This window comes from Melozone crissalis, unplaced genomic scaffold, assembly GCF_028551555.1.
Source record: "Melozone crissalis strain CALT ecotype California unplaced genomic scaffold, PUWL_Pcris_2 ptg000114l_1, whole genome shotgun sequence".
NCBI classification, from domain to species: domain Eukaryota; kingdom Metazoa; phylum Chordata; class Aves; order Passeriformes; family Passerellidae; genus Melozone; species Melozone crissalis.
Window position 1 is genome coordinate 4,533,776 of NW_026535891.1, and position 25,322 is coordinate 4,559,097.

Below are 25,322 nucleotides of genomic sequence, written 5' to 3' on the forward strand. Positions count from 1 at the left end.
GGGGACCTTAGGAGCGACCTGGGGCAGCGATGGCAGGACACAGAAAATGCACCAGGGAAGGATGAGAGTACCCATGTGTGGGCTGGGGGTCCCAGGGAGAGACCCGAGAAAGGATATGGGGGGCAGGGAGGGATCTGGAAGAGGTTGGGTACCCCAGAGCAGGCATCAGGGAGGGCTGGGGGGTGCCAGGCAGTGTGGGGGACCCGAGGAGGCATCTGTGGGGGCCCCCCGTGCTCATCCCTGCACTCACTTCACACCGTGACGCGGAGCCGGTTGCTGCTCTTCTGCACAGCCCCACCCTGGGAGTGCACATCACAGCCATAATTCCCCGAGTGGGAGACCCTCACAGCGGGCACCAGCAGCGGCGGGGACCCCTGTGGGCTCCCACCACCTGCCTGTCCTGGTAGAACACGTGCAGGAGGGGGACTCGGGGCCGCAGAGGGCTGGGGGTGCTGAGGCAGCTGAGATTCAGGGGGGACCCCTCAGTGAGCTCGCGGGGACCCTCGAGCTCTGGGACCGAGAAGAGCTCTGGGAAGGAGAGGAAAGGTGAGCACTGTCAGTCTGAGTGCACTGGGAAGTGGCTTTGGGGTTGTCAAGATATTGGAGTTCCAGCCGTGTGGGTTCTCACCATGCACTGTCACTGTAACTGCTGCTGACTGTGACTGCCAGGACCCCACCAAGCCCTCACATCAGTAGCGGCCACTGTGGTGCAGCTGCAGAGGTGAAAGGGACAGCTTGGTCCCCTTGAGGGACCCCCCGAGATCCTTCTCGTCCCAGTAAAATCGCACCCTGGTGAGATGGTTGTCCTGCTGGCACCGACAGCGCAGTTTCAAGGTGTCCCCCTCCAGCAGTGCCCGTGCTGGCACCTACAGCACCAGTAGGTCTGTGGGACAGGAAGGTCACATCTCACTGATGAGACTGTTCTGGGGTGGGTGCCCAAAGTGCCGGGGACATGTGGGTGCACTGGAGTGCTCTGGGATGCACTGGGATGTCCCTGTGTGCAGGGCACAGGCTCTTGTCACACGAGGGGTGTGAGGCCATCCACAGAATGGAGCCCACCCTTATCGCTCTGGGGCCCCCATGATCATTAAAGGTCTCCCCTCACCATCTAGGACTTCCAAGGGGGAACTGCACCCAGTGCCGCGTCTGTCACACGTGTAGGTGCCACTCTCGGTGACACTGAGGCGGTCCTGTCCCTCCTGCCACCAACGCTGCCCGTCCTTGTACCAGGTGGTGGCACTGGCAGTCCCTGAGCCCTGGCAGGTCAGTTTCACCCGGTCCCACAGCACGGCCGGCCTCCAGGAGGGCTCCACGAGGTGCTGGGTGGTCTGGGCACCTGCGGGTTAAAGGGGACACAAGCCTGCCAGGGCCAATGTGGGGCTGGGCACAGCAGGGTGGGGACATGGCAACCCTTGAGGACTCACCAGTGAGGCCGAGGGTCTGGGCTGGAAGGGAGAAGGGGCAGGGCTCAGTGGGGGTGTCACCATGGGGACAGAGGCACATGGGGTACAGGGTGTGGGGGCTGTCTCTGAACTGTCCCCATGGGGACAGATGCTCTTGTGGGAAAGTGTGTAGGTGGTCCCCAAAAGTCTGGACAGGCAGGGGGACATGTCTGTGTCACAGCCACACGTGTACCACATCCATGTGGCACAGACACCTTGGGAACAGGGACACTGAGGCCACCCCAGGCTGAGGTAGAACATGGGGACACTGAGAACATCCCGGGCTCAAGGACACCACGGACACAGCCCATGCTGGCCCATGTCACCCCCACGTGCTCATGATCCCATCCTTGTGATCCCATCCCCATGGCCACATCCTAACAGTTCTTTTCCCTGCATCCCAGTTCCCTTGTCCCTATCCCCGGTGCTACCTGAGCCCAAAGGTGCCAGTCCCCACATTCCTGTCCCCACATCCCCATCCCCATCCCCAAATTCCTGCCCCTCTTCCTTTCCCCAAAACCACTCTACATCCCCAGTCCTAACCATGTCCACTGTGGGTAACATGGACTGGCTCTGCTGGCCTTGGGGACCTCAGGGGACCCCACAGACCCCCTGTGCCCCCTTCCCTCCCCATCCCCAGGGTGTCAGGTCCGTGCCCAGGGCACTCACCCCACAGGAGCAACACCACCTTCCTGGCCATCCCGGTGTCCCCAGCCATGTGCACTGGCTGTCACTCGCTGCTGTGGTCACCGCTCCCCTGGCTGGCGGCTCTTCGGATGAAGGGGAAGGAAGCAAGGTCACGTCTCGACCTCATGCGTAGGTGGCCCTTGGTCGGGGCAGGGTGGGGACAGGCTGGGGACACAGGTGAGTGGGACAAAATGGGTCATGAGGTTCCCAGGAGTTGGGAATTTGGTGGTTTTGGGGAGGCAGGAATGGGGTCACTGGTAAATGGGGTCCTGAGGAGGGGGAATATCCGGCAGTGGGGGTGCCATTGGAATGAGCGTCTCCATACCTGGGGGGACTCAGGGATGGGAATCCCAGGGGAATGTGGGCTCCAAGGATTTGAGTTCATGGGATGGGAGAATGATGGGTCCTAGGAAGATTTCAGGGGATGGAATGAAAGGGAAGGGGTTCCTTGGGAATGGGGTGCTGGGCCATGGAGATCCTAGGGAATGTCAGTGTTGGGATGGGGGCTGCAGAGAGAGTGGGACATAAGGAATGGAGGTCACATGTTTCCGTTCCCGGGGAAATGGGGGTGCCAGGGATGGGCAGTGGTTGGGTGAGCCCATGGGTTGCAGCTCCTTCCCTGGGTGCTTCAGATTTTGGGGTGACCCAGAGCCAGCACCACCCCCACATAGTGCCGGTGTCCAGGGGGTGACCCCAGAGAGATTCTGAGCTGCTCTGGGTCTGTGTTCCCCAGCCTCCAGTGATTTTTCCCTCTCTTTATTCCATCATTTTACCGCTCAATTTCACATCCCCCCAGTTCGTGCCTTGATGGTCCTTTGGGGCATCTGGAGCAGGGAACAGGCTGGGGGAACCTGAGGGTGGGGGAAGCCCAGGGTGGGAGAAGCAGGGGTGAGGGGTCTGCAGGGAGGGCTGGGGAGGCTGTGGGGGATGGGGGAATATAGCTTTTGCCCCCCAACACTTTCAGTTTCTGTCTCCCACAGAAGAAGGAAAAGGCCATTTGACACCTTTCTCACATGGGGGGGAAGGGTTCTGTCCTTAGGGGGCACATCCAGGGGGCTCCTGTCCTGGGGGCATCCTGTCCGAGGGGGGACACATGCTGGGGAAGAAGGTCCTGTCCTGGAGCTTGGCAGCTTTGGGGGGGTCCAGACTTCTCCATTCTTGCTTGTCCCCTGCACGATCTGAGCCAGCAAGAGCAGCTTGGAAATGGAGCCCCAGGCAGGAAGGAGCTCCCAAACTCCTGCTCCTTGAAGCCAGTGGCCATCCAAGGGTGGGGCCCAGCCATGGCCCAGCCCCACTGCACAGGGATGGCCATTGTCCAGCCCTGCTCTGGCCAGCCCCAGGTGGCAGTCAGCACCTGAGGGTCCCCCCTCCCCCCTTGGCTTTGATTCTGGCAGCTTTAGAGCTGCTGCATAGGTGAGAATTCTGCGTGGGCGGAAAGGGCCTGCATGTGGTTGGCTCAGCTCTGCAAGAAGCACACAACCCAAAAAGTGCCCAAGCAGTGTCTCTGTGAGGGCCTTTGATGGTTTTCAGAGCAGGGCTGGCTGGAAACCCCCCCTGCAGTGGCAGCTGTGTGGGAACCAGCCTGGAAATGCAGCAATTGATCATTTGTTCCTCTTTGTAAGGGACAGAGAGAACCACAAAATTATTGCAAATTGCACAACAACATGCCAACAACCGTCCTGGGAACCTCCTTCTTGAACAAAATCTGCAGCCTTGAGGAACCTCATGGAAAGAATGCTTGGATTCCGACTTCGTCCACAAAAATAGAAAAGTGTGGAAGTATCAGTCAGCGCCTCTACCGGTGGCCGTGGTGGGGCTGTGGGGAGTGACCCTGTGTGGATTTCAGGTGTCCCCAAAGCTGCTCCATCCTTGCCCTCCTCACCTGAGTGAAAGCCTGAGGGTTTGCAGGAATTGTGGTGTAAAGCCACCAGAGGTGCTGCTGTGCACTCAAAACCTGCCTGGGCTCAGGTGCTGCCTTCCTTCCATTCGGGATCATGGAGAGCGGTCTCAGGTGTTGGGTAGGGCGTGTGCCTGGCCCCGGGACACTGCTACGCTGCCATTGGGCACTGGGATCCAACCTGTTGCCTTGGTGGTTTCTGCGTGCCGCCGCCGGTCTTGGTGCCGGGACCGATTGGTGCCCGTGAGTTTGCACAAGGAGCGATTTCCCCTCCTCCCTCCGTCTGAGGCTGCCATGGCCCCTGAGGGGATGGAGCTGGACCGGGGCGCCCCCTTTTGGCCGGGAGTGCTCCCTGCAGCGCCCCCTGCTGTCCACGGTTATAACTGCCTCAAAAACCAGCAGCGCTGAGTGGGAGGGAAAGTTCTGGATTTGTGTTGTTTGTTCTGTTCTGGTTTATAAATTTCCCCATGAAGAGTTGGTATTCCTTTTCCTACACTTCTCTCTGGTATCCCCATAATCTTTGAAATTAAAAAAGAGGTTTAGAGATGGGTCTTCTTATTCCAGGAAGGTTCCTACTTTCCTTGGCAGATATTTCTCATTTAAATGAGTTGCCAACTCCTGGGTTCCAGCGTGGATGGGACAGACACCTGAATAGGAGACACAGTCAGGGACTTGCCCACCTCATGCTCTGCCTTTTAAGCCAGCTGGGCCCTCTTCCCAGGTGGCACTTCTTGTCACTCGGCCATTCAGGAGCTGGCTTTGGCAGAGCATCACACTGTCCCCAGTGTGCCACGGCTGACAGAGTGATGGACAGATGGAGCCCTGTCTCACCAAAAGCAAGGCCTGACCCATCCCTGCCACACACAGGTGTTCCAAAATGTCTTCAGACATGAAATTTTTCCTGTCTCTGACAACCCACCCTGTGCTGTGGCCTGATCCTGACTGTCCTGGAAAAAGGGGAGGCTCTGCAACGCCCACAGGGACTTTGTGTCATCCTGGTATGAGGAACAGGGCAGAGGAGGGGTTTGGGACAGAGGAGAAGAAAATCTAGAGCCTCCTGAAGGCTGATTTGGCCATCAGAGCAATGCAGGTCCAGGACACTGCTGGGTTCCTCTGGTGGAGGAAATGTGGTGGGGGAAATGTCTGGGAAATCCCAGTTCCTTATTGGTGGCTTTCCCTGGAAATCGTTCTTTGTGTGACCATTTGGACTCTGAACCTTGTTGCTGTTGCTGTTGGTTTTATTCGCTCTCGTTGCTGTTTCAGGAAATTGTTCTTCTCTCAGTCCTTTGGGATCTTTGTGTCTCCATGGGGAGGGAGAGGCACAGTTTTTAATGGCAGCACAGACACGAGTGGGTGCCCATGGGTGGGGACCCTCAGTGCCCCCCAGTTCCCCCCAGTGTCACAGTACATTCCCGTAGATGTCACCAGGTTCCCGTGGTCACCCCTGGGGCCCCCACAGCTCCGTGTAGGTCACCTGGGGATCCTGGAGGGTGGTGGCATGGGGGGACGCTGCAAGACACACGGGCTGTGGGATCAGGGTGGGGTGACACTGGTGGGTGACGTGTCCCTCTGTGTGTGTCCCACCCTGTACTCACCCCCTGCCTTCTTGGTGACCACGACATGGGTGTACAGCACCTCCCCCTCCTCTAGGGGGGCCGAGGGATCCAGGGGTCCCTGAGGGAATAAAGGGGTTTTCAGAGAGGGGATGGGAGGTCTTGGGGGTTGGGGTAAAATGAGACAGTGTGGTTTGAGCCTCCCACTCACCTTTCCTGGTTCTTCCTGGCAGCTGCAGAGGAAAGAGGAAAGGGTGACTGCGGGGTCCCAGGGCCCTGACCCCTCTCAGGATTCCGGAACCCCCACTGGACCCTCAATTCCCCTCAGGAACCACAAGCATCCCTGAAGCCCCACAGAATTAATGAACATCCCCAGTGCCCTCAACCAACTCAGTCTCAAGAACGCAAAGCCCAGCAGGGACAGAGACCCCCAGATACCCCCAGGACTCCTGAAAGAACCCTCAACATTCCTGCAGGATCCTCCAGTGTCTCCCCAAACGTTTCAGGACCCTAAGACATGGTCACAATTCTGGGGCTGTGGGTGCTGTCCTATCGCTCCCCAACTCTGGGGGCCTCTACAGCTCCCTGGGAGCCCTGTCCCCACATTGCCACCCACCCACACTGTACCACCGGTGCCAGGTCACAATGAAACCCACAAGGATGAGCAGGAAGAAAAGGGCCTCACCGACCCCTGTGGCCACTGCAAGAAACCGAGGGGGACACATCAGGATCACCCATTAGCCCATGAGACCAGCACTCCGTGGTGACCCCATGTGACACCACCTGTGACCCAGGGTGAGCCAGGTGTAACCTCCAGGGCCAGCTCCGGGCTCAGTGCCCAGAACAGGCAGTGCCCTTCCTGTCCCAGCTGGTTGATGGCCACGCACCGGTAGATGCCCGAATGTCCCACATCGATGCTCCTGAGCTCCAGGAGGGGACCCTGGGCCACCTTCTGCCCATTGTGCAGCCAAGTGAAGGTGACAGGGGCTGAGTCCACCTGCACTGAGCAGTGCAGGGTCACGTTGTCACCTGAACACACCTGGTGTGCCAGGGGACCATGGGTGATGGTGGCATTGGCCACGGGCACTGTGGGGACAGAGACAGGGCTGGCACCTGGCGAAGTGGGATGGGGGCGCCGTGAGTAGGGTCACCTCCAGCCCGAGGGTCCCACTCACCCAGGACGGTGACATTCAGGGAGTCACTCTCGTCCACTCTGTCCCCGTCACTGACTCGGCACTGGTACTGGCCGCTGTCATTGTCCCCAACGTGGCGCAGCTCCAGGTCGGGGCTGGTGCCCAGCAGTGCCTCTGAGCCCTCCCGGTGCCAGGAGAAGGACAGGGGACTTCTCCCCGTGGCCACCTCACAGCTCAGCACCAGGGTGTCCACGAGTTCCATCTGTCCCCCGGGTAGCTGCACTGACAGGGACACCCTCGAGAGTGGGACCGGTGTGGATGGACCCAGAAGGGATTGGGGACTCAGGAAGGGTGGGAGACACGGGAGGGGAAAGAGGGGATTGGAAGGGCACAGACAGGATCCCAGTGAGCAGAAGGGGACCCTGGGAGGCACATTGGGACCTAGGGACAATGGTGAGACCCCATGGAAAGGTGCAGAGACCCAGGCAGGGATGGGGAACCACAAGAGAGACTGAGGAGTCTCAGGGAATAATTTGGGGTTTATTGATAAGCCGGAGGACCCATGGAAGGAAAGGAGAGCAGAGGGTGGAGCAGGGACCTTGGAAAGGGTGGGGAATCCAGGGAGGGCTGGGGAGGACAAAGAGAGGGATGAGGGATGAGGAGGGGGAACTGGGCAGTCATGGGGGAAACCAAGAGGGACTTTTTGGGTGACCCAGGGAGGAGTAAAGGGAGGGATGAAGGATTCAGGCAGGGATAGAAAATCCTTGGAGGATGTTCGGCTTCCCTGTCCCCATCGTTGCACTCAATGTGTACTGTCACTGTAACCCTCTTTGACACCCCCACTTTGACACCACTTTGCTCACCCGGCCCTCACAGTGGTAGTTGCTGCTGTGGTGCTGCTGCAGAGGGGACAGGGACAGCTTGGTGCCATCATGGAGCCACTCCAGTTTCTTCCCCTCATGGTAAAATGACACCGAGGTGACCGTGTTGTTCCGCCAGCTCCGGCAGTGCAGTGTCACCGTGTCCCTCTCCAGCAGCGTCCATGCTGGCACCTGCAAAACCAGCCCGTCTAGGGGACAGAAGGGTCCTGTCGTACCTGATGGCACCGGGATCCCCCCATTGGGTGCACCAGGGGTCCCCAATTCCAACAAAGGGTTCCCCCACACTGGGATGTTCTGGGATGTCCCCAGAGCAGAAGACAGGATCTGGTCACACAGGAGGTGACCCATGGAGGGGAACCCACCCAGAGCCCTTGGGGTCCCTGCAGGTGCCGGCCTGGGGACACCTGAAGCCCCCTCACCATCTAAGACTCTCACAGCAGGGCTACGCCCGGTGCCGGGTCTGTCACAGGTGTAGGTGCCACTCTCAGTGACAGTGAGGCGGTCTGGTCCCTGCTGCCCCTAGCGCCACCCGTCCTTGTACCAGGTGGTGGCACTGGCGGCCCCTGAGCCCCGGCAGGTCAGTGTCACCTGGTTCCAAAGCACTGTCGGCCTCCAGGGGGGCTTCACGAGAATCTAGGTAGTCTGGGCACCTGCAGGCGACAGGGGACACCAGCCTGCCTGGGCCAGTGTGAGGCTGGGGACAGCGGGGTGGGGCCGTGGCATCCCCCGAGGACTCACCAGCGAGGCCGAGGGTCTGGGCTGGAAGGGAGAAGGGACAGGGCTCAGTGGGGGTGGCACTGCAGGGAAAACAGCACAGGGGCAAGGGGTGTGGGGGCTGTCCCCAAACTGTCCCTCTGGGGAAAGCAGTTCTTGTGGGAAACTGTATCTGGGTGCTCCACAAAAGATTCAGAGTGGCAGGGGGACATGTCTGTGTCACAGACACCCGTGCACCACATCTGTGTGCAACAGACACCTTGGGAATAGGGACACTGAGGCCACCGTGGGCTGAGTCAGAACATGGGGACACTGTGGACACCCCGGGCACAAGGACACCACGGACACAGCCCATGCTGGCCCAGGTCACCCCCAACAGCTCATGATCCCATCCTCATGGCCACATCCTCATGGTTCTTGTCCCCTTCTGTCCCTGCATCCCAGTTCCCTTCCCCAATCCCCAGAGCTCCCTGAGCCCAAAGGTGCCAGTCCCCACATCCCCATCCCCAAATTCCTGACCCCTCTTCCTGTCCCCAAAGCCGCCCTACATCCCCAGTCCCACCAAGGTTCACTGTGGGTATCATGGACTGGCACTGCTGGCATTGGGGACCTCAGGGGACCCTGCAGCGCTCCTGTGCCCCCTCCCCTCCCCATCCCCAGGGTGTCAGGTCCATGCCCGGGGCACTCACCCCACAGGAGCAGCGCCACCTTCCTGGCCATCCCGGTGTCCCCAGCCATGTGCACTGGCTGTCACTCGCTGCTGTGGCCACTACTCCCCTGGCTGGTGGCTCTTCGGATGAAGGGGAAGGAAGCGAGGTCACATCCGTCCCCATGTGTAGCTGGCCCTTGGTGGGGGCAGGGTGCCCATGAGCGGGGCACAGGCTGGGGACATGGTGGGGGATACTTTTGCAAGGGTGGGGGGCTCAGGGGATGTGGGAAACTAAGGATAGGGGTCCAGGAGAAATGAGGTCTCCATGCTTGGGGGGATTCAGGGATGGGGTGCTGTAAGAACATGGTCCCCAGGGATTTGGGGTCATGGCATGTGGGTGTCAGGGTTGGGGGTGCAGGGGGAAAAAGGGGACCCTTGGGAATAGGGGTTCTGGTGGAACAAACAGCCCATGGGATGGGATCAAGGCAATGGTGGTGCTGGGCAATGGCAATCCTGGGATGGGGTCCCCAGGGAGGAGAGAAACCAAGGCAATGGGGTCCCATGGTTGGGTTCCCAGGGGAATGCGGTTTCAGGGATGGGCAGTGGCTGGGTGGGCACAGGGATCTCAGCTCCTTTCCAGGGTGCTTCAGATTTTGGAATCGCCCAGGGCCCAGCACAACCTGCCTTGGGTGCTTGTCTCCTGTGCAGGCATCGCATGGAGGTCCTGAGTAGCTCTGCCTCTGTGCCCTCCGCTGCCTGTGAGTTTTTCCTCTATTTATTTCTATCTTTCCTTATTTTCCTCACTTTTGTGCCAGGTCCCCTCCACCCCTTTTCCTGGCTCAGCAATCCCTGAGAGCACCTGAGCAGGGAACAGGTTGGGCGCATTTAGGGAAGGGGGAAAATGGTGTGTGGGGTGTGCAGGGAAGGGTGGGGAGGCTGTGGGGGATGGAGGTGTTGGGCTGTTCCCCCTCAAATCTTTCCTTTTCCTAGACAAGAAGGAAGAGGCCGTTTGTGCTGAGTGTCAGATGGAGAATGGCGGGGCAGGCGGTTCTGTCCTGGGGGCACATCCAGTGGGGTCTTGTCATGAGGGAACCCTGTCACAGGGGCTGGCACATCCTGGAATGGGCATCCTGTCCCAGGGGGTGGCAGTCCCAGAAATGTCCCTGCACATTCCTGGCTCTGCACAATCCTGGCCAGGTGCCTGCCCCAGGCGTGGCAAATCCTGGGAACCCCAGTCAATGCAAGGGTGGGGCCCAGCCATGGTCCAGCCCCACTACACAGGGATGGCCATTGCCCAGCCCTGCTCTGGCCAGCCCCAGGGGGCAGCCAGCACCTGAGGGTCCCCCCTGCCCCCTTGGCTTTGATTCTGGCAGCTTTAGAGCTGCTGCAAAGGTGAGAATTCTATGGGTGGAAAAAGGCCTGCCTGTGGTTTGCTCAGCCCTGCAAGAAGCACAAAGCTCAAAGGGAGCTCAAGCAGTGTCTCTGTGAGGGCCTTTGATAGTTTTCAGAGCAGGGCTGGCTGGAAACCGCCCCTGCAGGGGCAGCTGTGACGCAACCAGTCTGGAAATGCAGAAATTGATCATTTTGTGCCTGTGCCCAAGGGACTGAGAGGGTCCCATAACTACTGCAACGACAACAACAATTGGGCTCCTTTTGGGTTTTTGTGCTGCTTTAAGGGCTGAGGAAACCAAAGGCAGGGCCTTTTATCCCTACAGAATTCTCACCCCTGCAGCAGCTCTAAAACTGCCAGAATCAAAGCCAAGGGGGCAGGGGGGACCCTCAGGTGCTGGCTGCCCCCGGGGCTGGCCAGAGCAGGGCCGGGCAATGGCCATCCCTGTGCAGTGGGGCTGGGCCATGGCTGGGCCCCAGCCTTGCATTGACAGGGGTCCCCAGGATGTGCCACCCCTGGGACAGGCACAAGGCCAGGAATGTGCAGGGGCATTTCTGGAACTGACACCCCTTGGGACAGGACCCCCCCATGCCAGGATGTGTAACCCCCTGGGACAGGATCCCCCCAGGACAGCACCCTCCTGGATGTGTCCCCCAGGACAGAAACTCCCCCTTTTCCCATCTGACTCTTAGCACAAACGGCCTCTTCCTTCTTGTCCAGGAAAAAGAAAGTGTTGAGAGGGCACAGCCCAACATCTCCATCCCCAACATCTCCATCCCCCTCCCTCCCTGAAGCCACTGCTCTGCATTTTCGCTCTTCCCTGGGTTCCCCCAACCCCTTCCTTGCTCAGGTGCTCCCTGGGATTGCTGAGCCAGGAACTGGAGGTGAGGGGACATGGCACAAAAGTGAAGAAAAAAAGGAAAAAAGAGAAATAAAGAGAAGAAAATTCAAAGGCAGGGGAGGGCGCAGAAGCAGAGCTATCCAAGACCCCCATGTGATGCCTGCCCAAGAAAGGAGTACCCCAGGAGGGGCAGTGCTGTGCCCTCGGTCACCCCATAATCTGAGGGATTCAGGGAAGGCGCTGAGACACCTGTGCCCACCCAGAAACTGCTCATCCCTGGCAGCCCCCATTGTCCTGGATAACAACCATGGGCGCCCCATTCCTTAAGTCCCACCTTGCCGGGGACCCCCATCCCAGTACTGACATTCCCCAGGATCTCCATGGCCCAGCACCCCATTTCCAAGGAACCATCTCCATTTCATTCCGTTCCCTGAAATCCTCTTTCCTCCAGGACCTTGATTGTCCCAGGATCCCCATTCCCACGGGACTCTCATTCCCCCAGCGTCCCCGTCCCATGGCCCCAAATCCCTGGAGCCCACGTTCCCCTGGGACTCCCATCCCTGAGTCCCCCCAGCCCTGGGCACCCCCATTCCCTTGGCCCCCCATCCCCAGTGATTCCCCCTCCTCATGACCCCCATTCCCCTGGACACTCATCCCCACGTCCTCAAACCCCCCAAGCCCCCCACTCCTGGGAACCCATATCGCACCTTGCCCCACCCAGCCTTGTCCCCATCATGTCCCCAGCTTGTGGCCACTCTGCCCCCACTAAGGGCCACCTACACATGGGGACGGACATGACCTCGCTTCCTTCCCCTTCATCCGAAGAGCTGCCAGCCAGGGGATCGGTGGCCACAGCAGCGAGTGACAGCCAGTGCACATGGCTGGGGACACCAGGATGGCCGGGAAGGTGGTGCTGCTCCTGTAGGGTGAGTGCCCTGGGCATGGGCCTGATACCCCAGGGATAGGGAAGGAAGGGGGCACAGGGTGGCTGTGGGGTCTCCTGACTTCCCCAATGCCAGCAGTGCACAGAGCCCAGTGTGACCAGAGTTGTGGTGTGGCTTTGGGGACAGGAACACAGAACAGGAACAAAGAACTCAGATGTGGGGACAGGGGGATGGAATGTGGGGACAAGGATGTGGCAGAAGGAACCTTGGAGCTTGAGCAGCTGTGGGGACAGGAACACAAATATGTAGGGACAGGGACAACAGGACCGGTACCATGTGCTTGGGCGATGAGTCCAGGTGCCATTGGAATGCGACAATGGGCACAGGGCCATGGGGATGTGGGTATGGGGCTGACAGGGGTAACCTGTGCCAGCATGGGGCCTCATGCATGAGCATAGCTTGACTGCTGTGTCCCTGTCCTTGAGACATCTGTGCCACACCAGTGCCCCCACACAGACTGTTTGGCAACAGCCCCTAAACCCCATGCCCCTGTGCCTCTGTCCCTGCGGTGCCACACCCACTGAGCCCTGTCCCTTCTCCCTTCCAGCCCAGACCCTCGGCCTCGCTGGTGAGTCCTCGGGGGATGCCATGACCCCACCCTGCTGTCCCCAGCCTCATGCTGGCCCTGGCAGGCTGGTGTCCCCTGTCACCCACAGGTGCCCACACCACCCAGCTTGTCGTGGAGCCCCCCTGGATGCCAGCAGTGCTGTGGGACCGGGTGACACTGACCTGCCAGGGCTCAGGGACCATTGGTGCCACCATCTGGTACAAGGACGGGCAGCGGTTGGGGCAGGAAAGGCGCGATCACTTCACTGTCACTGAGATTGGCACCTACACATGTGAAAGGCCCGGCACCGGGCTCAGTTATCCCGTGAGAGTCTCAGACGGTGAGGGTGATTTGGGTGTCCCAAGCCTGGCACCCACAGGGTGTCTGAGGGCTCTGAGTGGTCTCTGTTCCATGGGTCACCTGCTGTGTGACCAGAGCTCGTGCCCTGCTCTTGGGACATCCCAGAGCATCCCAGTGTAGAGGGACCCCCATGCTGGAACTGGGGACCCCTGGTGCTCTGGGTGTGACATAATGGGGGGGTCCTGGTGCCATCGGGTGTGACAGGACCCCTCTGTCCCCCAGACCCGCTGGTGCTGCAGGTGCCGGCATGGGCGCTGCTGGAGAGGGACACTGTGACACTGCGCTGCCGGGGCCAGTGGAACAACACGGTCACCTCGGTGTCCTTCTACCACAAAGGGAAGAAACTGAGGGGACTCCATGATAGTATAAAGCTGTCCCTGTCCCCCCTGCAGCTGAGCCAAAGCGGCAAGTACTGCTGCAGGGGCTGGGTGAGATCCTGGGGGCAGCAGGAGTCACCGCAGGTGACAGTGACAGTGCAAGGTGAGCATCCCAGAGCATCCCAGTGTGGGGGAACCCGAGTTGGAATTGGGGACCCCTTGTATGCTGGATGTGACCCAATGGGGGGATCCCCATTCAAACGGGACCCTGTTGTGACAGGACCCCCCTGTCCCGCAGCCCAGTTAGAGTTGCAGGTGTCAGCACAGGAGCTGCTGGAGGGGGACACAGTGACACTGCGCTGCCAGCGCTGGCGGGACAACCCCATCACCAAGGTGCAATTCTTCCATGGAGACAAGGAGGTGGAGGGGTCCCGTAGTGGCACCGAGCTGTTGTTGTCCCCTCTGCAGCTGCACCACAGTGGAAACTACAGCTGCAGGGGCTGGGTGAATTCTGAAATGTCATCGTGGGCACAGTCAGCAGCCATGACAGTGACAGTGCACGGTGAGAACCCCCATGGCTGGAACTCCAATATCCTGACACCCCCAAAGCCACTTCCCAGCACACTCAGACTCACAGTCCTCACCTCCCCTCTCCTTCCCAGAGCTCTTCTCGGTGCCGGTGCTGGAGGGTCCCCTCCAGCCCATCGCGGGGTCCCCCCTGACTCACCTGCTGCAGCACACCCAGCCCTCTGCAGCCCCAAGCCCCACTCCTGCACGTGTTCTATCGGGATGGGCAGGTGGTGGGGGGCCCACAGGGGTCCCCACAGCTGCTGGTGCCCACCGTGGGGGTCTCCCACTCAGGGAATTACAGCTGCCAGGTGCACTCTGAGGGGGGGGCTGTGCGAAAGAACAGCGCCTGGATCCACATCACGGTGCGCAGTGAGTGTGGGGATGGGCACAGGGAACCCCTAGAGACGCCCTGAGTGCCCTGGTTGGGGACCTCCAGGTCTCCCTGACACCTTTCTTGGGTCCCCCCACCTCTCTCCTGTGTCCTTCACCCCTCCCTGATGTGACCCCATCCCCAACATCCCCCATCCCCTTGTCCCTATCCCCCCATACCAGGTGCCAGCCCCTCCCTGTGGCCTCAGCCCTATCTTTGTCCCTGCAGTGCCTGTGGCCAACGCCACCATCACCCCCAGTCACCTGTCACACCAGATACATGCAGGTGACAACGTGACCCTGCGCTGCTCAGTGCAGGTGGGTTCAGGCCCTGTCACCTTCACCTGGCTGCACAACGGGCAGGAGGTGGCCTGGGGTCCCCTCCTGGAGCTGGGGACATCGATGTGGGACATTCAGGCACCTACCAGTGTGTGGCCACCAACCAGCTGGGACAGGACGGGCACTGCGTGTTCCAGACACTCAGCCCAGAGCTGGCCCTGGAGGTGACACCTGGCTCACCCTGGGTCACAGGTGGGTTCACACGGGGTCACCAGGGAGTGCAGGACCCCTGGGGTGATGGGTGATCCTGATGTGACCCCCTCTGTTTCTTGCAGTGGCCACAGGGTTCGGTGGGGTCTTTTTGTTCCTGCTCCTGCTCGTGGCTGTCATTGTGGCCTGGTACCGGAGGCACCATGTGGGTGAGTGACAATGGGGGAACAGGGGGTCCCAGGGAGCAGTAGAGGCCCCCAGAGTTGGGGAGCGATAGGGAAGCATGCACAGCCTCAAAATTGTGACCTTGTCTGTGCATCCTGTAGAGTATGGTTAGGTGCTGGAGAGTCCTGCATGGATGTTGGGGTTCTTTCAGGGGCCTTGAGGGTGATGGGTTTTCCTGTCCCTGAACAGGCTCGCGTTCTTGAGGCTGACTTGGCTGGGGGGTTTGGAGAGGTCCATGATTTCTGGGGGGCTTTGGGGATGTTTGCGGGTCCCATGGGAGTTCAGGAATCCTGAGAGGGTTCAGGGTCCTGGGACCCCACAGTCACCTGTCCACTCCTTCCTTTGAAGCTGCCAGGAAGAACCAAGAAAGGTGAGTGGGGAGCTCAAACCACAGTCTTCCATTTCACCCCAATCCCCAAGACTCTCATTCCCTCCCCCACATTCCATTTATTCCCTAAGGGCCCCCCCACATCCCCTGGGCCCCCCAGAGGAGGGGGAGGTGCTGTACACCCACGTCATGGTCACCAAGAGGGCAGAGGGTGAGTACAGGTGGGACACACACAGAGGGACATGTCACCCACCAGTGTCACCACACCCAGATCCTACAGCCCATGTCTCTCGCAGCGTCACCCCGCGCCACCACCCTCCAGGATCCCCAGGTGACCTACGCGGAGCTGTGGGGACCCCAGGTGCGACCGCTGGAACCCGGTGACATCTACGGGAATGTGCTGGGACACTGAGGGGAAACTGGGGGGCACTGAGGGTCCCCACCCATGGGCACCCACTTGTGAGTGTGCTGTCACCAAAACTGCCCCTCTCCCTCCTTCTGGAAGCACAAGGATCCCAAAGGGCTGAGAGAAGAACAATTTCCTGAAACAGAAACGAGAGAGAACAAAACCAACAGCAACAGCAACAAGGTTCAGACTCCAGATTGTCACGCAAGGAACGATTTCCAGGGAAAGCCACAACAAGGAAGAAACCCCAGATATTTCCCTCAGCATGGCCTGGACCTTCCTTGCTGTGTGGGCCAAAGTGGCCTTCAGGAGGCTCTGGATTCTTTTGTTCCCTGTCCCAAACCCCTCCTCTGCCATGTTCCCCTACATGATGATGCCACAAAGGTCCAGCAGGGGTTGCGGAGCCTTGCCCTTTTTCCTAGGGCAGTCGGGATCAGGCCATGGCACAGGGTGGGCTGTCAGAGACAGGAAAATTTTCATGTCTGAAGACATTTTGGAACAGTTGTGTGTGGCAGGGGTGGGTCAGTCTTTGCTTTCGGTGAGACAGGGCCCCGTCCGTCCATCAGCCTGTCAGCCATGGCACACTGGGGACAGTATGATGCTCTGCCAAAGCCAGCCCCTGAGTGGCCGTGTGACCAAAAGTGCCACCTGTGGAGAGGGCTCTTGGTGGCCCAACTGGCTTAAAAGGCAGGGTGTGAGGTGACCAAGTCCCTGACTCTGTCTTCTCTTGAGGGGTCGGTTCCATCCACACTGGAACTCAAGTTTTGGCAACTCATTTAAAAGAGAAATATCTACCAAGGAAAGTGGGAACGTTCCTGGAATGGATAGAAGACCCATCTCTAAAATTTTTTTCATTTAAAAAATGATTTGGCTTTCAGACCAAAAGTGTAGGAAAAGGAATACCAGCTCTTCACGGGGAAATTTATAAACCAGAACAGAACAAACAACACAAATCCAGAACTTTCCCTCCCACTCAGCGCTGTTGGTTTTTGTGGCAGTTATAACCGCAGCCAGCAGGGGGACTCTGCAGGGAGCACTCCCGCCCAGCAGGGGGCCCCCCGGTCCAGCTCCATCCCCTCAGGGGCCATGGCGGCCTCGGAAGGGAGGGAGGAGGGGAAATCGCTCCTTTGGCAAACTCAAGGGCACCAATTGGTCCCGGCACCACCACCGTCAGCGGTCAGAAGCCGCCAAGGCAGCAGGTTGGATCCCAGTGCCCACTGGCAGCGTAGCAGTGTCCTGGGGCCTGTACCATGCCCTGCAAAACAGCCCGCAACCACTGTCTATGATCCCGAATGGAAGGAAGGCAGCGCCTGACCCCAGGCAGGTCTCGGGTCCACAGCAGAACCTCTGGTGGCTTTACACCACAATTCCTGCAAATCCTCAGCCTTTCACTCCCATTTCCTCTTTCAGCCCTGTCACATCCACTCTGGAAATGTTGAATTGCCCTGGAATATTGAGGAAAGCTGGTGCTCAGTGCTGGCTCTGCCCGGGCTCCTCAGGGGGCTCCAGAGCACATTTGGCGTTCCTGCTCTTCCTGGGCTACTGCTGGTCCCAACACAGCATCTGCAGAGGGAGGAAGAGGAGATGGAGAGCAGAGCCACAGCTCCAAGGGCTCTGCAGCTGCCGCTGGAGTGCAGGGACAGCCTTGGCCGGGAGATGTGCCTTGGGAGGAAAAAACGGGGAGAAAACTGGAGCTGGTTACGCTAATGCCCCTGTTCTGCTCTGGGATGGGACCTGCAGGCCATTAAGGAGGTGCTATAATTGGTGCTGGGGTTCCTCAAGTTCAGCCATGCTTCTAAAACATCCCTGTGCACAAACACAGGGTTCTTCTGCCTCTCCCAGGGATTTTGGGATCCTGCAGCTGAGGCAGCAGCAGCTGGAGCAAGTGGGCCACTAGAACAGCACCTGGCCATGGAGAGGAGCAGGAGCGCCGGGAATTCCACAGGGTGCTCAGAAGAGGGCCAAAGGGCACCGCTTGCCATTCCTGCTTCCCCCAGATTTTGGGACAGAGCAGTGACACCCATCTGGCTCCCAAACCCCTCAGGGCTCAGGCGCAGCCTCACAGGAGGTCCCGGCCAGGCCTTGGGGATGATTTGGGTGCTCCAGGGATTGTTCCCAACAAAGGGCAGGGCTCCAGGAGCAGTTGGCACATCCTGAACGAGCAGACCGAGGCTGCTGGAGCCTGAGTGCTGCGGGCAAGGAAAGCGTGAGTGAGCCGGGTCCCGCTCAGCCGGCGCTGCCCCAGGAACGTCTCATCCTGCAGGGGCTCGGCAGCCTCTGCCGGTGCCGGCCCCGGGGCGGTCGGGGGGCGCGGCCGGAGGGGCCAGGGGGCAGCGGGTGGGAGGGGCCGGGATGGAGGGACCGGGACCCCACTGGGGAGCCCCGAGCGTGGAGGGAGCAAAACGGTGGAGGGGAGACCCCGGCACTGGGGGGAGCAGAGACCCTGTGGTGGGGTCTGTGGAAAGGAGGGACCGCAATGGTGGTCCCGGAGCACCGGGAAGGGGCCCAGCTGCCATCGCACTGAGAGTACCAGGATGGTCACGGGGTGTCCGAATCGACTGTGGCAGCGTGTCCGAAGCCAGTGTCGCGATGTGTCGGGACCGAGCGTTGTCAGGGTAAGGCCCTCACAGCTCTGGGAAGTGGAGGGGTACCCTGAATGGGGTGCAGCTGGGGCGGGGCTGAGCCCTGTCTCTTCCTCGTGCCCTGTGCAGGTGAGGAGGGCAGGGATGGAGCAGCTTTGGGAACACCTGGAATCAAGACACGGTCACTCCCCACAGCTCCACCACAGCAGCAGGGCACAACTACTGCTGGATATTTCCACACTTTTCCGTCTTGTCTGGCAGCTGACCCAGAACTCCGTGGCAGCCACTCTCTGGTCACAGAGAGCAGCAAGCACAACTTTCCCAGGCCTTGTCCTGGTGAAGGCCATGAGAAGATCAGTGAAAAGAATGAGAAAAAATTCTTATCTTCACTTGCTGCACCTGTTGTTTTGAACATGTGAAATGTGTTATGGAGATTTGTTTACCAACAGGTGATTTCTTAATTGGGCCCTGGTTATGGTGTTTTAATTACAATGACCAATTAAGTTAAAGCTGTATTGGACTGTCTGCAAGGGCAATGAGTTTCTTAATAAGTATAGTACATTAAAGTGATTGATCAGCCTTCTGGAATCATGGAGTCAGTGCTAATTATTAATTGGCAGGGACCCAAGCTACAACAGAGCTGAAACATTCTTTCTGGGATGTTCCAAAAGGCTGCTGGTTTTGTTCAAGAAGGAGGTCTAGGTCAGGTTTTTGAGGAGATCACTGTAGGATTTGCAGTAGTTCTGGATTTCAATCAGCCCCTTGGGAAAAGGGACAAGATAATCAATTGCTGTATTTCTAGACTGGGTCCCCCACAGCTGCCCTTGCAGAGGCAGCTTCCAGCCAGCCCTGCTCTGAAAACCATCAAAGGCCCTCACAGAGACACTGCTTGGGCTCCCTTTGAGCTTTGTGCTTCTTGCAGGGCTGAGCAAACCACAGGCAGGCTTTTTCCACCCACAGAATTCTCACCTCTGCAGCAGCTCTAAAGCTGCCAGAATCAAAGCCAAGGGGGCAGGGGGGATCCTCAGGTGCTGGCTGCCACCTAGGGCTGGGCACAGCAGGGCTGGGCAATGGCCATCCCTGTGCAGTGGGGCTGGGCCATGGCTGGGTCCCACCCTTGGATGGCCACTGGCTTCAAGGAGCAGGAGTTTGGGAGCTCCTTCCTGCCCGGGGCTCCATTCTCAAGCTGCTCTTTCTGGATCAGATCCTGCAGGGGAGGAGAAAGAAAGGAGAACTCTGAAGCCCCCTGTAGCTGCCGTGCTCCAGGACAGGAGCCCCTTGGATGTGTCCCCCTTGGGACAGGGTTCCCCCAGGACAAGAGCCCCCTGGATGTGCCCCCCAGGAGAGAACCTGCCCCCATCACCGTGTGACACTCAGCACAAATGGCGTCTTCCTTCTGCTGCAGGAGAGAGAAAGTGTTGGGGGAGGTAAAAGCTAGTAACCCCCATCCCTCACAGCCTCCCTAGCCCTCCCTGCAGACCCCTCACCCCTGCTTCCCCCACCCTGGGCTTCCCCCAGCACATTCCCTGCTCAGGAGCTACACAGGATCCTCTAGGCACGAACTGGGGGCTTGTGAAATTGAGAGGTAAAATGATGGAAATGGAATAAAGAGAGGAAGAAGTCACTGGAGTCTACGGGGGTACAGACCCAGATCAGCTCAGAATCTGTCTGGGGTGACTCCCAGGCCCTCGGCATCTTGCAAGGGCTGTGCTGGCTCTGGGTCACCCAAAATCTGAGGCACTCAGGGAAGGAGCTTTGACCCATGGGCTCACCCAGCCACTGCCCATCCCTGGGACCTCCATTCCCCTGGGAACTGAAAAATGGGACCCCCATTCCTTATGTCCCAGCCTCTCTGTAACCCCCATCCCACTATTGACATTCCGCAAGATCTCCATCGCCAAGGACTACATTCCCAAAGAACCTCCTCTGGTTCATTCCATCCCCTGAAATCCTCCTAGGACCCACCATTCCCCCATCCCATGACCTCAGATCGCTGGAGCCCACATATCCCGAGGACTCCCATCCCTGAGTCCCCCCAGCTATGAGGATGCCCATTCCCATGGCATCCCTATAGCCAGTAATACCCCCCGCTCAGCACCTCCATTCCCCAGTGACCCCATTACCGCCTCTCCAAACCCATTGAGCCCCCCACTCCTGGGAACCCCATGTCCCACTTTGTCCCACCCACCTGTGTCCCCAGCTTGTGGCCACCCTGCCCCCACCAAGGGCCACCTACGCATGAGGTCGAGAAGTGACCATGCTTCCTTCCCCTTCATCCGAAGAGCTGCCAGCCAGGGGAGTGGTGGCCACAGCAGCGAGTGACAGCCAGTGCACATGGCTGGGGACACCGGGTTGGCCGGGAAGGTGGCGCTGCTCCTGTGGGGTGAGTGCCCCGGGCATGGGCCTGACACCCTGGGGATGGGGAGGGGAGGGGGCACAGGGGGGCTGCAGAGTCCCCTGAGGTCCCCAATGTCAGTAGTGCCAGTCCATGTTACCCACAGTAGACCTTGGTGGGACTGGAGATGTAGGGTGGCTTTGGGGATAGAAAGAGGGGGCAGGAGTTTGGGAATGGGAATGTGGGGACTGGCACCTTTGGGCTCAGGGACCTCTGGAGATAGGGACAAGGGAACTGGGATGCAGGGACTGGGAGAAGGGGACAAGAACGGTGAGGATGTGGCCATGGGAATAGGATCATGGGGATGGGATCATGAGCTGGTGGAGATGACCTGGGCCAGCATGGGCTGTGTCCGTGATGTCCTTGTGCCCAGGGTGTCCACAGTGTCTCCATGTTCTGCCTCAGCCCGAGGTGTCCACAGTGTCCCTGTTCCCAAGGTGTCTGTGCCACAGGGATGTGGTGCACGGGTGTCTGTGACACAGACATGTCCCCTGCCTCTCCAAATCCTTTTGGGGACCACCTAGACACACTTTCCCACAAGAACTGCTGTCCCTACAGGGACAGTTTTTGGAGAGAGCCACCACTCCCTGTACCCTGGTGCCACTGTCCCTGCAGGGCCACCCCCACCCAGCCCTGTCCCTTCTCTCTTTCAGCCCAGACTCTCAGCCTTGCTGGTGAGTCCTCGGGGGATGCTATGTCCCCACCCTGCTGTCCCCATGTGAGAGTCCATCCGAAAATCCTTCATTTTTGCCTCACAATTGTCATGAGAAAAGACCCCCAAAAGGGTAAATACTGTTGAGCCAGTTGAGAAAGAAAGTCTCATGCTTATTCAGTGTGTTCACAGGTGGTGTTTGCAGAACATGCCATGCTGAACTCAAAAGGGGCATGCTGCCCTTTTCTGAAAAATGGATCTGGACTTTCTTCCAACCTCCTGACTTGGCTGGACTGAGCTCTGGGGTGGCTCCCCCCTCCAAGAGAAGACCCCTCTTGTCTGCCTTCAACCACCGTGACAGACAAACAGAGAGGCGAATCCCCTCATCGTGGAACCAAGAACCCCCTGGCACCCTATTGGCACCCCCATGGTACCCCCTTGGCACCCCCCTGGCACCTCCTTGGCAACCCCCTGGCAACCTCCTTCCAGAGACTGGGACTGAACCCCCTCCCAGCTCGGGGAGGGGGGAAAAACTGCCCAGAGTAAATGTACCTGCGAGCATTCGGCCATGAAAACAATGGAATAACCTCTCCCCCTCCTCCTTTTCCTATTCTTTTCCCCTCCATGGAAACCTAATTTCGGCCACCCTTCCCCCAACCAAGAACAGTATATTTTGGGGTTTGGATCAACCATCCATTGAGATCTCCCCGAGGCGTACACCGGTGAGCTCCGAAGGCAGGACCCCCGAAGACATCACGTTTCGGTAGCTATAGGCCCTCCCTAACCTTCTTTCCTCCCTCTTTCCCTTGTCTTACTCTTCTTTTCCCCAGATTCCCTAACCAAATGCATATTCAGCTGTGGTTATCATCAATAAAGTTGCATTTTTTGATTTGTTACTGAAAAACCCCCCGTGCCTTTGTTGGTTAATTTTTTTTGCACCAAAAAAAAATCATTCGTCACCCATTCATTTCGGGCAGACCTTCACACCCCAGCACCTCACTGGCCCTGGCAGGCTGGTGTCCCCTGTCGCCCGTAGGTGCCCAGACCATCCAGCTCCTGGTGGACACTTCCTGGAGGCCAGCGGTACTGTGGGACCCAGTGACACTGACCTGCCAGGGCTCGGGGACTGCCGGTGCCACCAAGGTACAAGGATGGGCAGTGCTGGAAGCAGGAGGGACACAACCACCTCAGTGTCACTGAGAGTGGAACCTAGACATGTGACAGACCCAGACGTGTTCACAGCCCCCCCGTGACAGTCTTAGATGGTGAGGGTGGATCTTAAATGATCAGGGTGACCCCTGAGAACTCAGGGTGGGCTCCACTCCGTGGGTGGCCTCACACCCCCAGAGTGACAAGAGCCTGTGCCCTGCTCTGCACTGCCCTGCTCTGCACCGCAGTGCACTCCAGTGCACCCACATGTCCCTGGTGCTATGGGCACCCACCTCAAAATGGCCTCATCAGTGAGATGTGACCTTCCTGTCCCACAGACAGACTGGTGCTGCAGGTGCCAGCGCAGGCACTGCTGGAGGGGGACACCTTGAAACTGCGCTGCTGGTGTCGGCAGGACAACCATCTCACCAGGGTGTGATTTTACTGGGACGAGAACGATGTCAGGGGGTACCCCAGGAGGACTGAACTGTCCCTCTCCCCCCTGCAGCTGCACCACAGTGGCCACTACAGATGTGAGGGCTTGGTGGGGTCCTGGCAGTCACAGTCAGCAGCAGTGACAGTGACAGTGCATGGTGAGCATCCCCACAGCTGGAACTCCATCTCCTGACGCCTCCAAAGCCACTTCCCAGCAGAGTCAGAGTCACAGTCCTCACCTCCCTTCTCCTTCCCAGAGCTCTGCTCTGTGCCACTGCTGGAGGGTCCCCCCAAATGCACTGTGGGGTCCCCCCTGACTCTCAGCTGCCTCAGCACCCCCAGCCCCCTGCGGCCCCGAGCCCCACTCCTGCACGTGTTCTACCGGGACGGGCAGGTGGTGGGGGGCCCACAGGGGTCCCCGCAGCTTCTGGTGCCCGCTGTGAGGGTCTCCCACTCGGGGAATTACAGCTGTGAAGTGTGCTCTGAGAGGGGGACAGTGCAGAAGAGCAGCACCTGGCTCCTCATCACAGTGCACAGTGAGTACAGGGCACAGGGAGCCCCCACAGATGCCTCAGGTCCCCCACACTGCTTGGCATCCCCCAGCTTTCCCTGACACCTGCTGTGGGGCACCCAACCTTTCCTGGATCCCTCCCTGGTTCCCACCCTCCTTTCTTGGGTCCCTCCCTGGGTCCCCCAACCCCTACATGATAACCCCCATCCTTCCCTGGCACCTTTTCCGTGTCCTGCCATCACTGCCCTGAGTCCCTCCTAAGGTCCCCCCATTCCTGGCTCGTGTTTCCCTCCATCCCTCGTCGGGTCCCTTCACCCTTCCCTGGGTCCCTTCACCCTTCTCTGAGGTCTTCGCCCATTTCCCACGTCACACCATCCCCTCCCTGGGTCCCCATACCCTTCCTGGTGTTTCCCACCTCCGTCTCCAGGTGTTCCTCCCTGACCACCCCCATCTTCACTCGAGGTTCCTTTCTAAGCCCCACCACCCCAATGTCTGCGACCCCTCTCCCTCACTGGAATTCCCCTGCCCCTCCCTGAACCCCCTGGGTCCCTCACTGTCCCCTGGTGTCCCCCTCTCCTGCAGGGGTCCTGCCCTCGGGGGTGTCCTGTCAGTGTAGCCCCCTGGGGAACAGCTGGCACTCAGGGACCAACTAGTGCTGAGCTGCTCCGTGGCCACAGGGACAGGTCCCCTGTCCATCTCCTGGCACCGGGAAGGCTCAGGGGCACTGCTGGGCACCAGCCCCCATCTGGAGCTGCAACATGTTGGGGACAATGACAGCGGCCAGTACCAGTGCCAGGTCAGTGACGGGGACAGCGTGGCCGAGAGTGACCCCCTGAATGTCACCATCCTGGGTGAGCAGGATTCTCAGGTTGAGGGTGACCTCCACACACGGCACCCCCATCCCACCTTGCCATGTGCCAGCCCTGTCTGTGTCCTCGCAGTGCCTGTGGCCAATGCCACCATCACCCCCAGTTCCCTCTCACACCAGAGGCGTGCAGGTGACAACGTTATCCTGCGCTGCTCGGTGCAGGTTGGCTCAGCCACTGTCACCTTCACCTGGCTGCACAATGAGCAGGAGGTGTCTCAGGGTACCCTCCTGGAGCTCGATAACGTTGAAGTGGGACATTCAGGCACCTACCAATGCGTGGCCACCAACCAGCTGGGACAGGACAGGCACAGCGTGTTCCGGGCACTCAGCCCTGAGTTGGCTCTGGAGGTGACACCTGGCTCACCCTGGGTCACAGGGGGGGGTCACCAGGGAGTGCAGGACTCCTGGTGTGATGGGTGACCCTGATGTGTCCCCCTCTGTTTCTTGCAGTGGCTGCAGGGGTCGGTGGGGCCCTCTCTTTCCTAGTCCTGCTCAAGGCTGTCATTGTGACCTAGCACTGGTGGCACTGCCAGGGTGGGTGACAATGGGGGCATGGGAGGTCCCAGGGAGCGGTAGGGGTTCTCAGATTTTGGGAACCATAAGGAACGACCCAAAGACCCACAACTGTGGCTTTGGCTGGGGGTCTTGTATGGTTTTTGGAGGTGCTGGAGGTTCTGCAGGGATGTTGGGGGTTCTTTCAGGAGCCCTGGGAGTGTTTGAGTGGGCTCTATCACTGCTGGGCTTTGGGTTCCTGAGGGTGATTTGTATGGGGCCACTTTGGAGGTTCATGCATTTTGGGGGGCTTCAGGGATGCTTGGGGGTCCTGAGGGGAATTGAGGGTCCCATTGAGGTACAGGATTTATGAGAGGGGTCAGGGCCCTTTGGACCCCAATATCACCTCTTTCCTCTTTCCTCTGCAGCTGCCAGGAAGCAGCAGGACAGGTGAGTTGGGGGCTCAAACCACATTCTCCCTTTTTACCCCAACCCC

General features: G+C 59.2%; 1 pseudogene; it reads left to right on the forward strand.

Moving 5' to 3' along the window:
• The first annotated feature begins 12,418 nt into the window (after positions 1-12,418).
• LOC128948122 (Fc receptor-like protein 2) lies at positions 12,419-24,820 on the forward strand (annotated as a pseudogene).
• The last annotated feature ends 502 nt before the right edge of the window (positions 24,821-25,322 follow it).